This window comes from Neodiprion lecontei, chromosome 5, assembly GCF_021901455.1.
Source record: "Neodiprion lecontei isolate iyNeoLeco1 chromosome 5, iyNeoLeco1.1, whole genome shotgun sequence".
Taxonomy (NCBI): Eukaryota; Metazoa; Arthropoda; class Insecta; order Hymenoptera; family Diprionidae; genus Neodiprion; species Neodiprion lecontei.
The window spans coordinates 24655515-24679048 of NC_060264.1; the positions used below are offsets into that span (position 1 = coordinate 24655515).

At 40.8% G+C, this 23534-nt stretch overlaps 1 protein-coding gene and 1 long non-coding RNA gene across 2 annotated transcripts in view; one reads left to right on the top strand and one right to left on the bottom strand.

The window, feature by feature from the left end:
* The window catches only part of LOC107222945, a 214449-nt gene that overhangs the window by 114698 nt on the left and 76217 nt on the right, over nucleotides 1-23534 (bottom strand). The gene's annotated exons all lie outside the window — the stretch shown is intronic.
* Nucleotides 9300-10270, top strand: LOC124294808. The gene is made up of 3 exons (XR_006904733.1): nucleotides 9300-9453; nucleotides 9644-9918; nucleotides 10029-10270. It is a non-coding gene; the product is annotated as an uncharacterized LOC124294808 (long non-coding RNA).

Consider the following 23534-nt stretch of genomic DNA (forward strand, 5'->3'; position numbering starts at 1 on the left):
GAAATCCTTTGCTCGTTGAAAAAAAAAAGTCGAAGAAAAAGAACGAAATTGGATACGGGATTCGATTTGTTTCAACCGTTTCTTCTGCCGAGGGTCTTTTTTACGCTGTCACTCAAACTGGACTCGACGTCTTGCGTTAAAATTAATAAGTTTGCTGAATTTTAATGCTTCAATCTGAGACAGGTTTTGTTTCTCAATTAATATAGATAAATTCGGTACAAGTTTTCTCACGAAAGTCGTCATTGGAACGTTAACGAAACGCGAACAAAATTAGAAATAAAATGGCTTATAATTAAAGAACTGAAAAAATTGGGTAATAACCTTTTGTTCAAGTTCAGTGCAGTATCAGTATCGTCTAAAACAAGAGGTTCGATAGACGAGTCAACTACTGTAACCCGAACGATTGATCGAAATTGAAATTAAAAACCAAAAAAGTTAACCAGGTATTTTTCCTATCTCGATCACTATGCCGTACGGTATTTTTTTTATCAGTTCACCTCGCAGAAACGTGAAAAGAAAGAAAGGATACGATTTCCATCAAAATATGTTTTCGTTCGATATTTATGAATTTATTGTATCATACGGAGCAGCTTGGTTCTGGATAATAACGGGAAACAGCCATGCACGTATCCTCGATACCACCGCTCGGCCATTTACAGCCACACGCAAACAGCCGAACGAATCCAGGCGGTAAACGGGATACAACGTTGCCAGGATCCCGCAAGGATTGTGTTCGCCTAGATTCATCTCTCTTCCTCGTGGCATCGGGGGAAAGGATGCGGGAAAAAAGCATCAGGCACACAGACGGGCCAGCGATAGGGTCGCTTGGTTTTATGACCCACCATCAACCACCACGAATACTTTTATTCGACTGCCTTGATAGTCTAGGACAATATACAGAGCTAGTCTAGGAGCAAACTGAAATCTGGACTGAAATTCGTCATAGTGACGCCGATTATTATACAGGTCATAAAAATGATCTCAAATCAAACTAGGACGTTTCTTGAAGATTTTTAGACAAAGAATCGTGATAATGGCTGGCTGAAAATTTTATAAGCGAGTCTATATTACAAACCGAATTTCACGTTCGATTTCACGAGCTTGTATAATTTCTTCAAAGAAATTGGAACGGTTCTCAACTTGATTTGCTTTTCCAACACTCTTGGTAACTCAGATCACGGTTGACCATTTCATAGATTGATTGATCAATTAACGAAACCTGTTTAGTGACAGTGATTTCTCTTTGCTTTGTGTAAAAGCAAAGGTTTCTACCTACCGTATAACAACAAAGCGTAGTTGTCGGTAAATGCGATTACTGAATATTTAAAGATGTGAAAACGGTGAGTCGATGGATAGGTTGCACGCGATTCGTAAGTGCCTGCATTTTCGCAGACAAAGCTATGGTTAACTCTACTATAAGATAATGGAACACGGTGGTAATCAATGACGTGATTCAACGTCTACTTCAATGTTCACGTACGTATTGCGAATAGGCAGAAGATAGGACTAGAGGGTTAACAAGGTCTGACCACCCAAGTACAACAGCTGGCTTCGCCTATACGTAGAGACTCATATTTTTCTCATGGAACACCCTTCATTTGTACTTTGAATATAAATACGAAAGAACAGGTATGTGGAACTCCAGATGGATGTAGTATAATCGGTGTAAGTAATACTGGCTCGAATGGAGGAGTATAATTCCGACAAGAATCAGAGAGAGCATTGTACCCACACCTACCATAAAACGCCAACTCGCGTGCTGCGCACAGGGGCCGGATGTTACAAAGTAATAACGTTGATGATGATAACGGCAATGATTCGTCACTCCGTCGCGACTATGCCGGGGGGATTTGGTCATGGCATATCATTATTACGTTGTGTCTATATTTGAAAGGTTTGGTTTCGTTGCGTTTCGTTCAGTTTAGTTTGGTTCGGTTTGGTTTGACAGGCGTGTCGTCACTCAACGACCAACGCCAAGAGCGTTCCTCATCTCCTCACCTCCTTGCCCGCGAGAGTGTGGGCACAGCCATTCTCGTCGTGGTAGTTGTGTCATTAGAAGGATGGTCGACCGTGTTACACCACATTCACGTGATCCATCATTTCAACGGTGACACGTGATCCAACGATCTTTTTCCCACTCCTTCGGCTCTCTGTCTCTCTATGCGACTGTGTCGAAAAACCTGCTCTTTAGATGTCGATATGCCCGGAGAGTGAGAAGTTAATGTAAGCAGTCCATTATACGTCTGGGAGACCAGCCAAAGATACACTTCTCTGGTTCTTCCGGCTCACCTGTACCATTTACACTGGTTCAATCGTCACTCCTCGACTCCTCTTTGAGATACATTGTACCAGAAAAATTGCTGCACGATTGTCCCAAATTGTCTCTTCGTTAAATTGAGATTTACAAATTTCGTTACTTCAATCTGGAAAACTTGATCTTTCGAGCTTGCTTCTGCTTTTCCTACAATTTTTTGGCCTTTGCACGCCTTTTGTCGGGCTTACGTCAACAATGCACTTTCGAAATACACTTTGACTACCTGTCTGTGCGGCTCAATAGTATCGTCATGATCGCCAATTTTGCGTTTCTCTGGGGTCAGGATACACCGACGATCAGCCGGCTAGGTCACTTCTCATTGTGACAAGCATGCGAAGAGAAATTTAGGCGCGTCAATAGAAAGGCGAGAGATTCATAGAACTTTAGGCTGTAATCGTCCCTGACCCAAAGCGCAATTTCATTACTTACAAAACCCACCGGGTGTCCCCAACGAACGGTTAAGACCGAAATGACGACAATTTATGAGCCTAGTAACGAAATGACAATATTTGGTTACAAATTAGTTCCTCGGTCGGCGACAATAACAGCATACTATCTAATTAACACCTGGAAATCCCAGAAAGTATTAGTATATCAGTGAGAACTGTTAAAAGTGATTTTACTACGCGCCACATGCTATTCTTGTAACTAATTTCAGTGTACCGCTCAAAGGATCCAAGTTCTTGAGTGTGGTAAAGGTGTTTATCGGTCGAGGTATCGGTCCTAGGCTCGATCAGCATGATCATTGACCGTCGCAAACGTGATTTGAGATTCGAATCGGTCGTTAGTCGACTATTTGCTTTTAGCGAGAGAACGATAGTCGGTTAAATGGGCGATCTTGCGTGTCTCGTTTCGACTGTCACACGGGAGGTAGGTATAAATTCGAAGATCGACTCCGCAACGGGCTGGACCGTAAGACGGCGGATATTTATGGGCTGAGATCAGTTCTGGATAAGCATCGTCACTCCGGCATCATCGGGCAATAGATTCTCGGTCACGCCTTACGACCCATTGTGATCATGCACATCGGGCCCAGGTTTTCTGTATAGGTGTGCCTACTCGTGTCCATCGTGCTCACTCGCTCACTCACGGACCATGCCTGAAATCTACGTCCCTCACTCTCTAGCCTCCACGGTTCTTCACCAGCGTGGGCTGCCATTGTCTCAGTGATTTTTTCACTCCCCATCCTTAGAATCTCGTGGTCTCTTTATCACCTCGCACTTCAGCACCGTGGTTACACTAATGTAATTTGTTAGATCCAAGATCCCATCTCACTGGCCGCCGCCCCGTGCTTCGTGCCTAGTGGCAACAAGATCCTACTCTTGAACGTCGCAAGCCGCGAACTTATCTGATGACCAGAACCAAAGTAGGGACTTCCATATATATAGTGGATGGTTACTCTTCAAAAATCGAATAAGTATAGGGTACTTTTACGTTTTCGATTACCTTCTCAACTTTTCACAAATATATGTTTGGTGCGTTTGTTACGGGATAGAGAGTTTGGTATTGACGAGTGGCTATCAATACGCCTCTATACCCACTCGAGATGTTGCTTTGGCTTTTTTGGGTCCGTTCTCCTCGGTGCCCTTGGCTCGGGGAAAGGAGGAAGGAGCAATAAATGAGATAGAGAAGGTTTAATTGAATGTTTAGACGATTTATCGGACTAGTGAAGAGCGTAAATGTGCAAATGAAGTAGATTTTGGAATAGATAAAATTAGGATTTCAAATTAGAAGTTGAGTTGGTCGGACGTAGGAATAGAAGTTGATTAGACCAACCTTCGAAGTCAAGTATACTTGATGAAAGCTGAAATAAAAGTCGCTAGAGACAAAGAATAAGACAGCAGGAAAAGTGTGAGAATCCAGAATAGTGAAGATTAGAATTAGAGGAGTTAAATGTGATAACAAGTGGCGTGAGGCTGGCTGGAAATAGGAGGACAGGATGAAAACTATAACATTATTATATGGAATGTGGAAGAGTTAGCAAGTAGAGGCAATAGGTGGGCTATGAAAATGACGAAGACGTGTGGCGGTACACCGGACTTTAATGACACGTTAATGATTTTCGGTGAAAATCACTAGTGTTCAACTCGGACTTTTCTCACAGGGTGAAAAATTGTAACACCGGTAGATTGGAATAAATAAAAATGAGCTGTTGACAGTAGAAACATTTCCGAAACAAGTCAACGGGGCTTCAAATTTCTGTTGCCACGACTATAGCCAAGGTGTAAATTGACCGCTTACGAGCTCATATCATCTTCTCCGTATACTACTATGACGACGTTATGACTACTGGCTCCTCAATTCCAACGAATGCTTCGCGGTTGTCGTTTCAAGTACTTGAGCTTAAGTCAACCGTCGTGTGCTAATTATGTTTAAGTTTGTGTACCAAGCGTCTGCTCGTCGTCTGCTCTGCGATGCGGTCCAGTCAACGTTACACGGTTCGAAAGTTCGAGAGTGACTCACTACGGAGAAAAATGCTTTATTAATGTTCGTGTCTGTAGCAGTTGGAGCTGCTCCAGTGGTTTTCCTGGCGCTTACGTTGGCCTCTAACAATAAGCTATTTCTTCATAGGTACCATTTTTGGTCATACGGTAAATTCCGACGGCCAGATCTCCGGATCATCCAATGCGCACACATCACGTGATTTCACAAGTCTTTCGCACGTGGAAGCGGGGTCGTTCCAAGCTGTGTTTTAGGCGGCGCGATACATCGCAGCGGCAAATTACGCTTATCTGATGACCGCGGGGGCGATGGGAGCTTGGGAAGAGAAAAGGCTTCCTCCTACTCCATTGACGTTTAGATCCTGATTCGGCGATCGGTTTCTACAAAGCCAAAACTGACAGACTAAGTACTTGATGTGACGTTGTACGGTGGAGAGGAAAGTAAAAAAGTAAACGGGAAGCATGGTCCAGTCGGGAATTGATTAAATCTGACTGGTAAAAAATTGAAACGGGCGTCAAAACGATCATCGAAGATATTTCGACACTTGTTCGAAATCCATGATTTGAATTGAGATCTTGGATACCGGAATATTCACATGTCCCATTTCATCATAATTTATATACGATATATTTTTCTTTCACGGATATTTGCAGGAACATGTATTTCTTGCTTCCGGGATTGCGAAGGAAGACCCGGCGGGGTGCCTTGGTTTTAACCTCGGTGAGAAATCGGGTTTTGTAAACTGTTTTAAGACGGTTGACCGAAGGCGTGGGTAAATAAGAGTCCAAGGAGTGATGCGAAACACGCTTCTTCGGACGGGCTCGCTGTGTCTGGGCAAAGTTCTTCGTGGAAGCCTTGGTTACAGGCTTTCGGGAACCACGGGCGTCCATCCGTGCCATAATAAATGACAGTCTAATTTCCGCAGAATTAAACGCTCACAGCGCGTCAGCCCTGGCACAAAATTGTTTGAAATTGTGTATATTCATCACTCCAGATCACCGATTATTCAAGTACGACGGATTTTAAACAAGCAATAAATCTCGATGATTTGGAAGTTGACGTGGATGAGTAAACATACTTCGAAAACTCGCCGAACGATTTAAAATTACGATCCAGCAGTTATTCTTCTTCCTTCTTTTGCCTTCTTTTGCAGGCAGAGACAATTTTTAATGCCTTCAGAATTGAAAGAAATTCGATAAAGAAAATCAAGGCATTCTCGAACCGTCGAATTCAAATACACAAGTATCTACACTGCATATGTGCAAGTGAAAAGAAAGTCAGGTCTAATTTGAACACGTCTTGCATTTTAACCCTGACCCGAAAATGTGCTTCTGCATTTCTGGCATTTCCGGACCGCGAATTCTAAACTAGGAGACTAAATCCAAGGATACATTTACCGAATTGCAGAAGTTGCGGGTTCACGGTGTAAGCCACAATGGGTATCTATAGTAATCTATACCGCGGATAAAAAATACGTATCACAGTTAAACAAGTTGTGTTACACCAACCAAATATCAGTTCACAAAATCAAATGTTTCGTTTACTCTTGCACGTGCAAAGAAACATACAATTTTTTTATGTATGTGATCTTCAAGCTTCTGATTTGAACACCCTCACGACCGAAATGAAACAAACTTACAGGTATAACTCAACAATTTTACAATATATGGAACATCGCTTTTTGTAAATCCGTCGTTCTTTGTCTCCTTATAACTATCACCGATCGCAAATGACCAATGAATGAAAAAATGCTATTTAGAATTATAAATGAAACTGAATTCACACAACAATAAGATAGGTTGTTCGGTAACATTGTATAAAATTGAGTTTTATAAAAAATTGTATTGAGTATAACTAAATCTGGACTTTCTGCTTATCTGTATAAAGTTTATCGCCGCAGACACATCAGTTTCCGAACGATCATGCAATAATTCGAAAGTGCAAATTAGCGACAGATCAGCTGCGTCGTGCGGAGTGAATTTTGCAAACGTATGAGTCGGAACAGCTGGACCGCGGCTAGCGTTAGTCGGCTTATAATCCGGAGGACGTTTCGCGACTGTAGCAAAACAGTATTGCAGGGAATTGAAAACTTTCGGTTGGCGCAAATCAGAGGCATGTAGACAAAACACCGACGCGTTTCACGGGGATACAGCAGTGGAATTCCCGCACCGCAGCAATGGCAGTAGCATCAGTAGCAGCGGTAACAAGCCAGCAGCCTGGTGCGAGCGGACGATCGATTATAACAGCGGGATTTAATTGCGGAACGCGCATCGCAACGCTGCATGCGAGACAGCATCGCGACGCCCGTTTACGCGGGTTCGTATATGCAACGATAGGTGTTTGTGTTTGGGTGCATATTGGCCCAACGTGTAGAGGTATGCAGCCCGTTACGTACGTACGTATGCGTGTACATAGTTATACGTATATAATGTGCAGTTGGAATGTCACTGCAAATGCAGTCGCATGGCTTGAAACGCCACTTGTGCTTTGGGCCGCGTGTATCAGGGATACCTATAGGCACAGTTTAATTAGCCTGAATATGCCATTATTCATTACAAGTCCAACCGAGCAATTGAATTTAGTTGATTGAAATTTTCTTTTTTCCATTCAATCATTTCTCCTTTCGCAATATTAATCAATTGCTGCGTAATTTTCTGCTAGTTTTAAATTGAAGTACAGCGCAATTGGGTGTCGATAGTTCAAGGAGCATGTTATAGTTACTACATAAGTCGTACTATTGTAATTCAGAACATCGTTGTTGCGTCTCCTTACAAGTGGCGTCCAACCCGTAACGCGTTAAATAAACACCCCGAACATGTAACCTTGAAACATTTTCTCCCTCCTCACGACTCGTTCTTCCAATTAACGTCAGAATTCACTAAAGGCTCTGTATAGCCTCGTTCGGACAGCCCAGAGGAAATCGCTTATCGCTTTGAGGAATATTGCAGGCGTCCCAAGGGACTCGGATAACACGGACGGCGAAGAAGGGCAGGGGGTCAAACCAAGCAGATAACCACCTCGGACTCTTCGCCCTCCGGAGGTCTTTGGATCGAGGTTGAGATTAGCCGTCCAGCGTGACCGATCAGGGGTCTTCGGATGGCGACGTAAGCTCGTGAAAAGTGGTAAAACGGAAACTGCGCTTTCGAACTTGGACTACGTTTCACGTTCAGTTTATTCGCGACAGTTGGCCATGGTGTACTCGCGGCGTCCGTTTCGGCCGGTCATTAACGGGGCACTAAATTCCCCAGCAGCAGTAGCACCACCACCACCACCGATCTCGAGGAAGCGGTTTAAAGTCCTCCCAAGTGCAGCAGTACCACGGCAAAGTCTCCGCAGATACGAATCGCTCGTGAAACATTTATACGCTCGCTATATAGGAACATAATAAACGCCCGGAATCTTGACGGGCCGGATCGCTTTAGATCACCGCTATTACGGGCTGTACCCCAACTTATTCCACTTGACGTCGTTAGCTTAGCCCCATATCCAACTAACGACAGTGTAAAACGGCCCCGATGGATACGGGCAATCCTCCCAGGATGAACCGGAGGCTTCCGAATTGCCGATCCAATTTCCATGTTTCTTTTCTATGTGCCTTCGAGTTTCAAGCCTCAAGAGTATCGTAAAAAAAATCACTCACTCAACCCCAGCTACGTGATTTGAGGATTGCATAGACTTCGTCTTAGGAACTTAATGACATTCGTATTTTGAAAGGTCTTTCTCTGACTAGAATTTTTGTCATCAAACGGTATCGTCAAGTTCATAAAAGACCGCACAGTATCCTTATGAGAATGGAATTCCCGTCAAACCAGTTGAAACAACCTTGCCATTTCGCGGATCGCGAACCTGCGAATTTTTAAGTGCATCCGCATGCAGACATCGTAAAACAATGGGATCTTCGATAGTAGGTAAGATGGTTACTTTAATCAGGTCCATTTATTTATAAATTCAATATATAGAATCTTTTATTCGGTACTGTGTTACCCTCGTGCAAAGGTATGTAGGTCCCAACGTATTTTTATACATCATCGTTGAGGCACGGTCGGATAGGTACGTTATCAGATTCTAATTAAAATTATTGTACGGCAGAGCGTTGAACATCCCACGCGCAAATAAATTCCGCCTGGCAGGCTAAACCGGGAATCCGGACAATTAGTGATCGCCTGTTCGACACCGTGCAGCAGCCTGGTATGTACAGTCGATCTAAGTACCCACTAAACGCACACACGGACAACTCGATGTAATTCTACCTACCTACCTACCTATCCACCCATCTACCTGCCTGCCCACTTTCAGTCCGGATTATTGCCTGTTCCCGGTTGATAGGGTAACGGCGATAGTCGAGATCGCGGATTTGCGTAGGTGGCTCAACAGCCATAAGGAACCTCGACACGTAGTACAAACACACGTGCACGTAGGATACGCGGTTATAAATAGTCATCCTCGTTACAGACAGACGTAGAGACAGACGGTGGATCGACGAGAGGCATAGTTCTGTAGAGAGACGCGTAGAATCCGGGCATCCAGAGAGGATGGGACAGATTATGCGGCGCACATGTCACTGTAATAGGCGAGTGCCCAGCCGGGAGGCTGCAATGCGCAAGTAGAGTCACTTTGTGTGTTGGCACCGGCACGTGTATGTCCAGACTAGTACCGACCAGCGTTCGGACGCAAGTGCGGCACGTTCGTATGCGGTGGTACGTACGGTGTAGGTACAACAACTGGACGCGGTAGCTCGGCACGGATTGTCCCTGATTGTCTCTAATGGTTCTGATAGTCGCTGTCATCTAACTGCCTACTTACTTTTAGCTGCCGTTTATGCACGCGCCGACGGTTAACCAATTGACTCGCATTACTTATTCTGTCCTGGATTTATTTTTCCTGTAGCATAAAATGCGAGTCGTTCCCTCAGCTATGGACGCGCACACGTTGTAGCGCAGAACTCGGTCTGCAGTGTCGGGAGGATGGCGCGGATGAGGATGAGGATGAGGATGAGGATGAGATGATGGAAGGACGTGCGGTCGGGCGTTAATCGACCCTCCGCAGACTGCCAGACGACTGCTATTACCTCGGGGATCGGGAAGATATGATTACGGATTGCAGTGGCTGTGAACACCCCGATAATAATAGCAGTATCAATTCACAATTACATTTGAAAACTGGTAAGGATATAGGCTAATTAGGTCAACGGTTCGTTACCGAATCTATCAAATTTGTAATTATTCCGCAGCGTTAAGAAGGAAACATTGCATTGATCCAGGTACTGTTTCAGCTCCTTTTGGATAACCATTTTGTACGTAATCGTTCGTAACAACATGTTAATTGGAAAGTAACAGATGAACCCATTTGACTTGATTTTCGTTAGCTTAGTTATATGTATATACCCCAGAGTTATGTCATACGTAGAGACTATAGCTACAGAGTATTGAATGTCAGTAAAATTCAATATTTCCCGACTCCGCAACGTGTACTTTGTAAACAATGTATTATATAAGTGCCGATAAACAATGTTAATTTTTTTTTTCAAATATAGCCAGCTTTCACAAAATTTTCTCACATCAATTACCCAATGCTCAAGTACCATGACCGATGTATCTCTTGATTAGATTGTAATGGTGATTACTATTTTATGGCGCATCCGAGCACAACGATCACGTAATCATTTATTTGGAAAGATATTTAATATCGTAACACAGTTTCAATTCATCCATTGCCTAAATCACTCAATCTAAAGGTAACTTAAGTATAACCTATCATATGTTCTTACTCCACGTGCGTACTTCAATCAAAGTTAGACTATTCGGAGATTCAAGACCTGATATTTCTATAGCAATAGAGTATAAATGATAAGAAATATCAAGTTTAAAATCGCAAATCTTCGTTCAACAGTGATTTGAATCATTGGAGAGTAAATTACCACAGAGAAATTTAGCCGGTATCAAAATCACAAAACTTTGAATACGGATCAAAAGAGATCTTGGCCAGGATCTGGAGTCTGGCTTGAATCGTAATGGCACCTACCAGAGAATTACAAACATCTCATTCGAGAAACCAGAATAAAATATTATCCGTAAAACGCAAAGTAGACATTTCAAATGCTGCACTCTGGTTGAATTACTATATGTACAAGGACAAAATTGACGTGGCAGGATTCCTTGGTTTATTCTATTCTTTAGCCCAAAACGAAGCATTTCGGACCAATTGAAATACTATTCATCACCGCTAGAATGTACCGAACAACTTGGGGTGCTCGGTTCGCTTGGTGCTTCATTACTTTTCTGAAGTTCGAGGGTTGGACATCTTTTAAATCGTCTACTCGCTACTGTCATCTTCCAAAATTGTTTTCCGAATCCCCCAGAAGCGCGTAGATTCGTTTTTTGACGTGCGTGGCGAGCGTTTGGCACTTGGTACCGCGTTACCAAAATCTTGGCACTGATTGCTAGAACACGTTTCACATTCCCACCACTCTCCTCGGAGACAAGCCTGCTCTATGAGCACACCGACAATAACCAGTTGACAAAAACTGACGTCCTCTGGTATAAATACTTGCCTAGGCGTCGAGTAGCTCCGCGTCGACGCCTATTGACTCGATTCAGCTCTCGGCGATAAAACGGTACGCCTTGGTGCCAAGAGATGAAACTTTGCTTGACTTTGAGAGCTTGGACGCTTATTGTTAGTTCCGCAGTGAGCTTAGGCACTTGGAACCGCCCGTCTTTCAGCTACGCTGAGTAGCTTGCGGCTCTTGCACCGTGCAATCTCGTCTCATCCTATTTCATCTTCTACCCCATTCCATGACGAAATTTCGTGAAAACGTTCTTCTTCTGGAATAGATTGAATCGAGACTTCCACGTTTACGGGTTTCTCGTAAAAGATTGCAGGTACGAATGAGTGGAACAAGACATCATTGGTTTGTTGAAAGCCCGTGGCAGACTAAACGACGTTTCTGATCTAACCAATTGGATATTAGCATGAAGTTAGTCGGTCGAAAACCAGAAAAAGCGGTACCGTCGCATTTTTGAAAATGATTCGAAACTTCCGTAGTCATTTGACGGTACTGTGAGGGTCCGGTGAAAAAGCGGATGAGCAAACGGGGCCTTATTATCCGCAGCCTGGAACTAATTTCTACGCGGAATTCTGACCTATATTTAAATGTTAACGCTCACGTTGCGCACCTACGCTGCTTGCGACGCGTATAATGACATAGTACGAAGGTACTAATATGATGCACTTTGGTGGTCAGCCAGCCAGCCAGCATCTCATTTCGACTCGCAAGATAGCACTCGTGAGTTAGGCACACGGCAGCTGAAGACGTCCGTCAGCGCCACATTCTTGGTTAACGCATGGTAACATGCACGTCCGAAGAATAAAGAGTACCGACTATTGAATTTTCTGTACGACGATTTTAACGAATCCAGCCACCGAATAAGAAATGAAAAACAAAAAGACAGAACACGCGAGGGTAAGAAATAAGGAAATATTTACCGAGGAAGCAACTTACACGGATTATTTAAATTTCTTACACCGTCCAGGAGAAGCGGGTTTTTGTTCATCGAGATCGTTCCAATGGTCATTAAAAAAGTACTGGTACAAAACTCGATCAGGGTATTTCCAATATGTATATAAGTGAAAAAGATTGGACTAATGTCGAGATAACCGATTTCAATGTTAAAATTCAATATCTAGTCATTTTGTTCGTTTGAGTTAGGTAAAAAAAAAATGATGGATTACCGATTTTGAGGATAATCAATTAGTTTCCGATGTGGAAATACCATGTGTGTATCCGTCATACTCTGTGATTAGACAGTAGACAAACCAGAAGCCGCGTATTTTTGAATTAAAATCTTTCACAAAAAGTGTCTCCTAGCGTTCTACTTAACCAAAATATTAATCAAAAGTATCCATCGCCTAGATGGTTGTCACTTTTGGTTTGTTTGTCAGGGCCAGAACGATATGGATAAAAATTTGTAGAAGATTGCCGAGATGATAATTATTCGTAAGCAGTTGAAGATGACGTTGAGAAGAGATTACCGGAGACGTGGGAGGAGGATGTTGGCTCGACATCCCCGTTTCTCTGTATATCCGAGGTGACAATTAAATGGAATCTTCGCGGTGGACCGCAGCCGCGTTACTTGACGATATAAATACTGCGGGCGCATGGCCCGCTCGGCCACTACGCGAACGCGTAGTCGTAAAACATTATAAATAAAATCCTGGACGGCAGCCCCGGAGACACTGCCAGTCGCGGATAATAACGCTCGATATAACGATAACCCAACGCTGGCGGAGCAACCCGACCCAACAACGATAGTCTGACGATAAATATTCAAATCTCCCGCCCCGCGCGACGTCGACGTCTTTCCCAGAAACTAAATAAAACGGGGAAATATCGCCGCCGGACTTATCTCACTCTATCTTGCACTCGGAGGATCCTCATTGTTGTTATTATTATTATTATTATGATTATTATTATTATTATGGACGACGCAGCGAGGGCGAGAAACCGGCCGCGGACATCCATCGCCAAGACGACAAGCGGAATTGCTCCGACGATTGTTTATCCGCTAATGTGTTGGGCATGGCTCGAAGCCATCTTCATCTTCCTCTTAGAACACGACTCCACCCATTTTCTCCCCACAAGCGTCGCTCGACTTCGCAGAGTTTTGTCGTCGCTCTAAGACTCGATTTTTGTCCTCCGTTTTTTTTTTTTTTTTTATTTTTTATTTTTTATACTTCTTTTTCGTTCGTACTCTGTTTGCTTTGTTCATTCATCTTTTTGGTATCATTGCATTTCGACGACGGTATTTGCTGATGTTTTGAGATATATAGGCGGGATTCTCCGTCTTTTCGATAAATCATTCTAACCCGCGAAAGCTGCGGCCATGTTGAAAGTCTTATATAATTATTCGTACTCGTATACACGCTAACTTCCTTGAATCTGTTTGTCAATTTCAATTACGATAAAGAATTTTTTGCCTGACGTGCTCACTGTTCACGAACTTCAATGGGACTCGGGAGGAAAATTGAACGGATTTATTCAAGTCATCGATATTAGATATAGACTGATGATTATAGCATACCGATACAGGAAAATTGGTTACATTCATATGCAGTGAGTCTGAAGTGAAGAAAAATTGGTTACGCGTGTAACTTCGAAACTGAACGAACGTTCAAATTTCACCATGCACTTCACCATAATCGAACGAAGAGTGAAATTTTCGGAACCGTTTATTCTCTCAAAGGAAAAAGTCAATTACAGGCCAAGAAAAATTAGCAGCGTCAACATATCCTTTCTACACACTATATTAGCTCGGTAGTTTAAAAATAAAAACTGCAGTTCACTCCTCTGAATAAACTTCTGCGAATATGAGAAAATTGTTAATATTTCAGACCTGAAGATAACTGGGTAAGTGCTGGTAGTAAAAGATATTTAAAAGATGTTACACAGCTCTGTCAAAGACATCGCCGTTGGCCGTATATTTGTTCACAGCCGAAAATACATCACACTAAAATTGCACGCGAATATACGTAATGGCGAATAGACAACCTTGCAAGTACGATGAATGAGATACCATGACGTAAACTCGCTTCGAGTTCTATAACGCTTGACCTGCGTCAATAGTAACATTTAAGTTGCGAAATAAATTTCAACAACCTAATTACTTTTAAATGGTCCATTGTGCATCGGGTTATAAGAAGTTTTGCTATTTGTGCCAAAACAAATATTAAATACACGGATACACAGAGCCGGTGGCAAAGCTTGGAAGAAATATACATACAACGTTGAAAATAATTTGCCTGGGTGTTGAATATTTTGTTTGCCAAAATATTTTCGTTAAAATTGACACAATTTCGAGGTTTGTCGTATATTTCATAGCTCTGTCAATTTTTGATGAAATGAGCCAAACGGTAATTGTATAGACGAAAAATTCTAAAATTTGAACGGTATATAGGTACATATATATTATATATATATATATATATATATATATCTATTGCAGAACTAAGGTATTAGTTATTCATTCTGTTTTTCTGTTTACTATGGTACCAAAATGTCAGAATAGCATCCGGAATGTTTTTCTTCTTGTTGTAATTTTATGGATGTTCAAATAAAGAACTGAGTATTCTGTACCCTAATATCTCTCCGATTTCGTCAACACCGTAAAATTCTGTAATAAATGAACAGCCTGTTAGAGATTCCTCCGACTTTGATCATGCAAGCTAATAATCTAAATTTTATACTTCAACACGAATAACATATTATATTTTCTCGAACTAACGTATTTATAATTATATTGCCTTCTGCTCTAATAACATCCCGAGATTTTGTATCGTGAACAAATTTCACCAAATTTGTAACGTATTATAGATTCCTCGTAAAAGATTTTTCAAAGACACGTACATGCCTCTTCCAATGATAAACATAAATTCTTCGCTATGATGAATCGAGTATTTTACATTACACAGCAAGACATATTTCTCTTCAAATACGATAAATTAAATTTGACAATTCACGTGACTGAAGACAAATTCGACGATGAAAGAAGCATTGAAAAGAAAAAAGATTCGTAAAAATAAGAAGACTTACAAGTGTACACTCCGAAAATAGACTATAACCAGAAGCGACACGTACAATCAACCGGGTGATTTATTATTTTCAAATGGAACGAACGCATGGTTAGAGAACTCTTGCCGTGCAATCATTCCGGCGAAACGATGCGATGGTCAGTTTGGCAGACTTGCTACAGTCATCCGGCCACGAAAAGTGAACACTCTGAAACGTTTATCTTGGCTTGCATTGCGCACACTTGATGGACACAAGTTACGGATCCTCGTCCGAAATCCACTCTGTTAAGTAACCAATTTTTTCGCGCACACTGAGAAAAATTTCATTTGTTACAGTAACTAGAAAAATTCAGTAAAACAGGTATCGTTGAAAAAAAACTGTTTGAATATTTTTGGAATTACGAAAAACGAGGTACGCGTAACCATTTTGCGCTATCGTCAATCCTCTATTGGTCATTGCAACGCAAAATCAGTTTGTACGGTTTGCTCCACTTTTTTAGTTAAACAAGGCTTTAACGTCAATTTATTCTTGCACGAGCATTAAATTTTCGCAACAGTTGCAAGAAAATCTAGTGACAGTGATCGTAATGAGAAAGAATAGTACCGGATACTAAGACTTTCCGGTAACAGCTAGAAAACTAATTTTTATTTTCTACCTAGGAATATATTTTTCTATCGTGGTAAAAAATGAAAATAGTTAAGGACTGAGCGGTAACCGGAACTAAAAATTTCTCTCAGTGCAGACTGTTTCATGTAACGATATACGAGGTGCTGGAGGCGCTCTGGTTATATCTCCACCCTTTTCCACCATTTTTAAGCAACAAAAATTCGTTCCGAAAACTAGAATTACGCAATAAAAGCTACCCACGACCCCGAAAAGATTTATACATACCTGACCCTCAAAAAAAAAAAAAAAAAAAAACCGAATATCGACCAAGATTTGACATTTCACATGAAGTGGCTCCCTCAAAATTCGGCCAACCACCGACATTCACCAAGATTCAAATGCCCGTCTCTCTTCCAAAATTATTGCCGGTGGACATCTCGGGGTCCGGGCATAATAATTCCTCCGCCGCCCCGTGGCGCTGACGACTCGTTTATACCGGGAGACGTTGCATCGTCGTCGGTAGATGGCGTTCGGATCAGTCGGGCCGAGAGGAGGCTTCGTTCGAGGCGGGATGGATCATCGGAGTGCCCCTCGTTGGCGATATTAATGGGTTCGCGTGATTACACGAATTGATTACGCGGGCACGGGTCTCGCTGCTCACCCCGGGAAGGTCGATATATGTATATAACCAGACGTACTTGTTGCGGTACGAACCGTGAGACGAGAGTTAATGCCGAGGGTTCTTGACCGTACGTCGAGTTGCGTGCCGGACTGCGAAACTCGATACGTGATCATACGTCGCGGTCGTCCGGAGGAAAATCCTGCAGCTATACGCGATGTAACGCGGTTTATTTGTCACGTTGGTATCACGTTCTCGATTGAATTATACCTGCTGCAGGATTCGGTTTTTTTTTTTGTTTCTTTTTTTACAACGACGAGGGAATCCGCCGGATGCTCGCATTCGCGACAATATTTGAAACGGGTGCAATAACAGCAGGTTTATTATTTAGAGAATTTGTTTAACGGTGAAAAGTATAATTTGGATATCAAGAGCCTGTTGGAGTGAGAAATTCCTGAAATTTGAAAAACATCGAGAGCTCCGTTTGCAAAAGTACCGTCGACTAATTAACTGCTATTGATACGGGAGAGAAAGTAATTTCATCTTCACTTTAAGCTTCGAAATTTGAAAAGTGGAGTAACTTTGTCAACTTATTTTCAATATCAGGCTAGCAATTAACCTAACAATCTTCGTGTTTTTACAACTAGTCGTTATTTAGTTCAGCACACCTGAGAGTTCTCAAACTACAGAACGTACTGTATTATCGTCGGTATGAAAAGTGTAATATTCGCAACCGTCACGACCGTATTGAAGGTAATAATAATCGTTAACGATTAAATAACGGTATCGCAGATTATATGAGGCGTTACGTAATGCAGCGATTGCGGCGTTATCGCGCACACATTGTTCGTTGTCAGGCTATGTCGTAAATGAAAAATCAAAGGTCCCATAAAATGTTACTGACTTTTTTTTTCGGCAGCTATAACCTGGGCAAAATATCCCTGTAACACCTACATCGGTTTAATAACGTACGGGTCGAATGAACACTTCTGAATATTTAACTCCTAACCCCCCACAGATAAAGTGGGTGTAAATATTGCGGTGATTTATTAAAAAATGATCCCTGACGTCCTCTTTGTTTTCTATTTTGAATAAAATGAAAAACGAAGAAAATAAATTCGTGAGATTTTAGTATATATAATATCGATTAGCATGGTTGAAAAATATTGAACGGTTTGCGAGTATTTCAACTTTCAACGAAAAGTGAAATTTACCCATCTTAAATGAATGGGAAATAAAGATTAAAAAAGTAACCTATCAGACTTGATCGGAAGGAATCATATTTTCAGAGAATATTTTTTGTATCAAACACTAAAATTTGAGGGGTAAGAGCAAAAAAACAACTTTTTTTTTGTTTTTGAACCACCCTTAATATACATCCAAGAATTAAATGGGGTACTTTAAATAGTTGAAAGAATTTTGATGCCCGATCGCTATGGGGAATATAACTGGATTTTGGTAATTTTCATGGTGTTGAAAGAAATCTAATGAAAAATATCCATGGGAATTTTATGGGGGTTCGAAAATTTTTATGGGAGAACTTCCAGACACGAGAATTCCGCAAAGAGTTACGGAAGATGAAGTTGATGGAAGATCTCCTGAGCTTTAGAAAACTATCCAGGATAGCCGATACATGGAAGGCACTATAGGTATTCTTTTCATTTTCATACTACTATGCGTATAATCTATCACATAATAAAGAGAAAATTTATCATTATTTCGTGACTGTAACGGAGCGATAATACGGATGTTCAGTCGTAGGATACGGGACGGCGCACGCGCGGAAACGTTTGACATTATCGGCCGATAATGGAAGTGGAAGAGGCCAAAACGTTACACGTACGCATACATGGTAGGTGATGCGTTTCCCCGTTGCGGTGTTTATAATCGAGCGTGAATGTCGATAAACTGTACAGGTTGGGTAGGTACCTCGATACGTGTGTACAGCGCGTAAATGCATGCATAGTACAGACTGCAGGTCATATCCATGCACAATGTTAAGCGAAACTTGCAGTCCGCGGATGTATAACAATTGCGCGTTAACTGGGTCGGGTTTATGTCACCGCAGCTCTGTCGGTAATTGATTCGCAAAGTTTATTACGTCGCTGCAAGGTGCATTGATGGTCAGGTCGTTGCTGAAAAAATGTGCGTCGTTGGGTGACGAAAATTGAAACAGATAGTCCGGAGCACTTCATCTTGGAATCGACGTGCAATTTTTCATTCTCATTCCACGTGAGAGTGACTTTTTCTCTCAAATCATTCTAGAGCCCTCTGAAGAAAATTTGCAAAATAGAAGGAATCGTTCAGGTACACTGTGAGAAAAATTCGGTAAAACAGGTATCCTTTAAAAAAAAACTGTTTGAATATCGTTGGAATTACGAAAAACGAGGTACGCCTAACCATTTTGCGCTATCGTCGATACTTTTTTGGTTATTCCAACGCAAAATCAATTTCTGCTAAACAAGACTTTTACGTCAATTTATTGCTGCACATTGATTGTGGTAAAATATGAAAATAGTTAAGGACTGAGCTGTAACCGGAACTAAAAATTTCTCTCAATGTATTTATTTTTTTTCTCGGGAAAAAATGAAACACCTAGCAGTGTCGTAACGTCTTCTCTGTTCTCTTGGACACAAACAAAGGTAAGAACTTATAGACACAAGTGATTTCTCAATTCGAATTCCAGTGTAAAACGTTGTACGATTATTTATTTTACAACGTCCCAGTTATCGTACCTGTTTTGTATATATATATATGTGTGTGTGTGTGTGTGTGTGCACATGTTAGACAGATAGTTTATTGCGTTGCAATCGAGGTAGGTACAAGAGTAACGTGAAACTAGTTCGATAGTGAAGTGCAGTCAACCTTAGCGACCTCACCGAGTGCTTTTCTCTCGACGTTTTTCATGCTCACCCCCTTCCTTCCTTCCTCTGGTGCACCCGTTACGCCCTTAATATTTACACCCTGCGCTGTTTTCACTAAATTTAGAGAGCTAACCGATTCGGTCCAGCGGGTATTGTAATTCGGCGAAATACACGTGACCTAGGCATTTTAAAGCGAGCGAAGAAAAAACAATGCCTACTCTACATGGCGAAACACTTGTTATACAATAATTTTTACTCTCTGCACGAACCGTTGTACCTTACACCCGGAATGTTTTGCGCTAGCTAATATCGATCATTATGCAAGTGGAAATTTCTTGTTGTGGATATCTGTACAGTTCTTGACTATCTGTGTTCGTTTTTTTTTTTTTTTTTTTTTTTTTTCTGCACCATAACCGAAATTATTGTTCTGGGTGAAAAGTAAAAAATGAGTCCTGTGACTGTAACCTGAAAATCTATCGTGTGTTGATTATTCGTCTGGAATATGATCACTCGTAATATATTTTCTCTTATAACTATTGCGATAATTTGTTGCTGGTGAAGAAATGGATTGATTGTAAGATGTCATTAAAGAAATCAGTAAACTAATCGAACAGATTTAATGTGTAAATAACAAGAAAATGTACTGTAGACAACTGTAATCTCACTAAATAGTTTATGGTACGACATTCACTGGTACCAATTTTGCTTAAAATTTTCTAGTAACTGTGAGAAATGAAATCGATACAAATTTTCTAATTTATTTCCGTATTTACTTTAGAATACTTCGAACGTGAGATTTGCTATGTATATGTGTATAAGAGGCTTGTGGAGAAAAGGCGGGCAAAATGGGCCCCTTCAAAATTATGCGTACTTATCTAAAGTTGCTTTAAAGGCGACATAAATTTGTTTATTAACTCGCTAAAACTTTGAACACAAAATTACCTCTGTCATAGATCACAGAATCTAGGGGCGAAGTAGAAAAAATTCCCCCACCTGTACATTGAAAAACGTATGCTTTTTCCTCCTTATAACTTTATCTAAATGAAAGATTACGTTTTTCCAGTTTATACACCTTAAATAATGAAAAAGAAAAAAAAAAATGCATAAATTTTGTACCTTTCAAAACTTTTTCACCTGGCTGCCAAGTCCTATCAGTTTCAGATTTTTCACTCGGCCGTTTTCGAGATGATCGCGGAAGTTTGTCGGACATACCGACGGAATCTCGTTCCATTTCACGGCGATGAAGAGTATCACAGAAAAGGAAAAAAGAAAAACGACAAAACTGTTTTTTCCGGCTCGTTTTCGTACGTCCGTGTAATTAGACACGGAACTCTTCGGCGTCTCGTAGATTTTCCTGGTAGGCCGACAGCTTCATCGGCATAGAGGAACGATCCAACACGTCTATCCCTTCCACGTGATCTACGCCCATACTCGGAGCGTCGGTAGCTGTTTTAATGACGAATGTTAAGTGGGTAGTAATTGGGCGACGGTCCGACTACCTGGGCTCTTGACTCCTCCGTAGAGCCGGGTGGCCGAAGACAGGGGAGGCCATTATGCCTGTCCGCAACCACTTTCGAATAATTTAGGCTATCGCCTATCGTCTGAGCGATCGTTCGGCGCCGCCTTTAACAAGACGCTAATGCTCGCGCTGACCAGATTGGCCGATTTATTAACTCGCCGCACCTCGACGAGCCTCGCTACACGCCCGAAGATACTCATTCTTCAACTCACTCGGCCAGGGCGAATGTTCTCTTAAACAATGTCGAGACCCCGACTCCAATTTCGCATCGTCGCCGATACAAGCTCGCTTCGCAAGCTTCCACAGATCTCGACAAAAGTTTAACGATCAAAGACTTTGATTTCTGGAGACTCTACGTCACGCAAAAACAATACTGAAACCGAAAATGGTGACTACTGGTTTTTCGGCAGTCCGAGTATCGGCCAAGTACCAAGTACGATAAACTCAAAACTGTATTTTTTATTATACAATTTCATGCTAGTCACTATTTTTCAAAATTCATTCAGTTCAAGAAAATTCGAGTCAAGAATCTACACGCTACCGATCGAGAACTGCACGATACGACGAAATATTTGTGATTTTACTTCGTTTTTGATATTTTCTACACTTGCAAAATGCAAATTTCTTGAAGATTATTCCGTTGCGTCGATTTTATAGACTTGTTAAGTCGTGAAAAATCGCCGTGTGATCTTTCGGGAGCGTTTTTGGAACTTTCGCTTTTCCCATCGTTTCTAACGCGATAAATGTTTGACGAAAAAATGTTCCATTTTGCAAATAATTCAAAAACGCTGAGCCTGTTTTGATCAAGATCTCATCAAATCTGATTGTAAGTTAACAGGTAGAACGGCAGTGATGGAGACTGAAATAACGAAATTCCGTTCGAAATTAAATTCCATCCACATGTTTTATTCAAAGAATGTATCCTATTTGCAATTTGATTTGATCAGATATTTTGTTAGATATAAACTAAGTGACAAGCGAGGACGAGGTCGAGGAATATTCAAATAATTTAAATTTGCCAAATGAAATGAGCCTCTTTCTCCGATCAATGAAAGATTCATTATAATCGATCAGTTTTTATTACGCACGATAAAATATTTCAACGAATGAAAAAAATACGGCAAATTATTCAAATTATCACTAATTAGCCAGTTGGTCATTAGTAAATAATATCTTATCATGCAAAATACTACTGTATAAATAATGCAAATGTGTATATTGCCAATCGTAAATTAAGTAATAGGTGGGATCGCTTTTTAATAAGTTTTTTTCAGTGTGTAGCACTATGCGTAAAAACCTTGCCAAAACTCCGATTAACAAATCTCAGTTCCTAGAATAGAAAAAAAAAAAAAAATACTAAAATAAAATACGACAACCGAGAAACATCGATGAAAAGAATCGCGACGAAATGAATTAATCACTGTTAATGGAACTCTCTGAACCAAGTCAAGACTAATCGAGATTTTAACTTTCTGAAACATGAAATTGTCAGGCTACAATGTAACTTGTCAAGTGTTGAGTATTTTCAAGATACAAATACGATATAAACAAAACCCAGGTACAAGTTCCTAAGAAATTTTGTGATTGCGAGAAACATGACAAAACGTGGTCTAGCTAATTCTAACTTTATCAATCTGTCTTGCGATGTATCGGAAATTGATCGTGATTTTGAATTAATAACCGTCATTCTGTTTACCACGGAAATTTTCACCTGACATCTGTGCTTGATGTACTTTTCTGATTAATTTTGCGTGTTTAATTATACTTCAATTTTCAAATCTGATTACGTTCTAGGTACATCAGTTACGCGCATACGTGGTGAATGGATACATTCGTTTACTTCGATTAAACGATACCATGTTTGTCATAATTAATTTACATCGTATAAGAGATCACGAAGGAGAGGAAAAAAATATGATAAACGAGATACGATTTATAGTAGGAGAATCGAACAGGTACAAATTATTGCTTCGATATACCAACGCGCTTTCATCTGCAAGAAAAAATAAGAAGAAAGAATCCATCTTACCGTATATTCGATGCAAATAAAAACATTCCGACTATGATCACCTTCTTCCCGTTCTCAGACTTTTTTTTTTTTATTTAGGTCATCGTAAGTTATAATACCTCCGGGTATAAAACGGAGAGGATATAAAGTAAACTGAAATGATGTAAGAGGTATAAAATAAATTCAGAACCGTCCCAAGTCACGAATCCACACCGATGTCCTTTTCAAAATATTTATTGACTCCAGTTCGTATACTTCGCAGTGTTTAGAATAGCTCGTGAATGTTTCTTTTGTTTGTACCGTAGCAAACTTGAAACGCATAAGGTTATAATTTTATATAATCAATAATTAACAGGTTATGTAGGTGAAGTATACAAATGAAAAGAATGACGCGATTTTTGTTGAATATCTCGTTAATGATGAGACGGAGTTCAAGATCTTCAGGAATCTGGATTCACTCTGATACGTTCAAATAGAAATAAAATTTCGACACCTGTTTTCACGATATATTTTTTAGTAGGATAGATTTAAATGTACCATAAGCACCCTCCTGAAAAGTTAAAGTTTATAAGAAAATCAATTTCTGAACATCGAATAA